The sequence below is a fragment of the Gossypium hirsutum genome, chromosome A06, assembly GCF_007990345.1.
Source record: "Gossypium hirsutum isolate 1008001.06 chromosome A06, Gossypium_hirsutum_v2.1, whole genome shotgun sequence".
NCBI lineage: Eukaryota > Viridiplantae > Streptophyta > Magnoliopsida > Malvales > Malvaceae > Gossypium > Gossypium hirsutum.
Window position 1 is genome coordinate 126,215,206 of NC_053429.1, and position 2,507 is coordinate 126,217,712.

Here is a 2,507-nt window from a genome sequence, read left to right on the forward strand (position 1 = left end):
CTTGTATCAAAGCATTGTCTATAAGTTAGCCTTTTTAGAAATCTCTATCTCGAAACAACAAAATGCTACATCCAATAAGTTAGGACATATCACTTTGCAATTCCAAGACAGTCACTTATATTTTGAAAACCTTTAAAACTTAGAAGGGTACTTAACTATTCGAACTTAACGAGAAAAGTTGCAAACCAATAAGTTAGGGCACTACTTTTTCCGAAATTTCCAAACACCAAGCATTGCCTTTATATTTTTTGGAAATTTTGGAGCCTTGTCTTTTTAAAGATGATGTGCGGAGAATTGTATTAAATCATAATAATATATTATTGAACTAGGTAGATAAAAAAAAGAATACTACGATATAAAGAATAATATATAAAGCAAAAAATTGTAAACAAAGATATATAGCATGTATTGAGAACGAATAAACAAGATATATAAACATATGAGATAATATTTAAATGATGCGTGATATAAAAACAAACATAATCAAATAATGCATAATATACAAATAGAATAAATGTAATGTCAATATGCATATAATTATAAAAAAAAATTAACACATACATGATACATACAATACAAAACATATAGAAGAACTAATAAAAAATGATTGATTGCTAACAAAATATTCATACAATTAAAAACAAGACATTTCCTATTAATAGTATTTAATATATAATACAATAACATAGTAACAAGAATAAAAGAATAATAATTATATAATAATATATTGGTTTGAAAATATGTAAGAGATTTCATAATATAACAATATTGGTTTAAAATGAAATAATATATGTATAGTAAATAAATAAAAAATGAAATGTGTATATAATGTGAGTTAAAAAATATGATCTAATAATAATAATTTACATTTTTTAAAATAATATATATAAAACAATATAATTTGCGATACATGATATACATAACATATATATATAAAAAATAGATAATATAAAAATGAAACATAATAAAAATTATATAATAAAATGTAATATAAACATATAAGAAAAAAAAAGATATAATATGAAGTAACATATAAACAATATATATATAAGCAATTAATAAATATAATATATGAAAATATAATAATATATAAAAGAGATGTAAAATAATAATTTAAGAAAAATAATATATAATAAGTAATAATAATATATAATTAAAAATAATACTTATAACAAAATAATTTTATAATATATAATATAAAAGTAAAATTAGAATAAAACAAATAAAAAATATATATAAAGAATAATATAATAAATATAGGACTAAATTTAAAGTTTAACAAAATTATGGGGCAAATTTTGAAAGGAATAAAACTAAATTAAGGACCTATTTAAAACGCGCGCAAAATTAAAGGGATTCACTGGGCAAATTGCCCTAATCCCAAAACATCGGCGTTTCAATCCGTGTTTAAAAGGGTCATAGACCAAATTGAAACCAAAATAAAATCATGGGCAAAAATTAAATTATAATAAACTTAATTTAAAAGGTAAAAAAAACGGAAGGACCAATGGGATAAATATCCCATTTTTTTAAAACACGCGGACTCTTCGGTCGGATCACGGGTCTTATATAAGTTAAATTTTATCAAAAAAACATTTTGAGCCCTTTCTTTTTTAAAAAAAAACTTTCAAACGCTTTCCTTTTCTCTCTGGCCTAGCGAATTCCGGCCAAACCTCCGACGGTTACTCTGTCACATGCACCACCGCTCACGGTGGTCAGAAGGCCAAAAGCCCTCCTTTCTCTGGGCGTTCCATAGGTAGCCCCTTTTCTTCCTTATTTTTTGAAATATTTCATGTATATATAAAAAAAATATGCTTCGATACTGAAAATGAAAAAAAGAAGTAAAAATATAAAAAAATAAGAATCACCTCTCTTCTAAAAAATGCTCTTTATATTCAATATATGTCTGTCCCCCCCTTGTACAATGTTTTGATTTGGGCTTTATAGCCACTGTTTACATTTGGTAAAGTAAAATCTTTTAGTTTCTTCCTATTTTGTGCTACTATTTTGTTTTCCTTTCCATTTGTGTGCAGGTGATCACGAAAATTACGGCTGTGATGAAGGTTTCACGATGACCTTTCGGAGGCGTTAATTAAGGCGTGATTCAGAACCTGGAATCATGGCCTTGAAGGAGGCATGATCTGTGGCTGCTGGCGAGGCACCGATGGGGCATTGAAACCGAAGGCAGAGCATTGATGGCTGTCTCGATTTTGAGAACCGAACAGACGCTCCCGAATCTTCTAGAAGCAATAGCGGCTCGAGGAGAATGAAAAACAGAAACCCTAGGGTTTTCTGCCCTGGATTAACCGTTTGGGCCAATTGGACCATTTCAGTTTTGGGTCTGGGTTATTTCAGGGGTATTAAGTACTGTTGTGGCTATTGGGTTATAACTGGGTATGGGCTTTTGTATTTGGGCTATGGGTAGCAACAATAGGCCTGGACTTTCAATGGACTGTTTAATAAATAAATGCTAATTTCTTTTAAGCCCGGTCAAATTTGGGTTATTA

General features: G+C 28.1%; 1 long non-coding RNA gene across 1 annotated transcript; it reads left to right on the plus strand.

Moving 5' to 3' along the window:
• Window positions 1-1,617: 1,617 nt before the first annotated feature.
• LOC121230818 (uncharacterized) lies at window positions 1,618-2,507 on the plus strand. The gene is made up of 2 exons (XR_005928966.1): window positions 1,618-1,756; window positions 2,034-2,507. It is a non-coding gene; the product is annotated as an uncharacterized lncRNA (long non-coding RNA).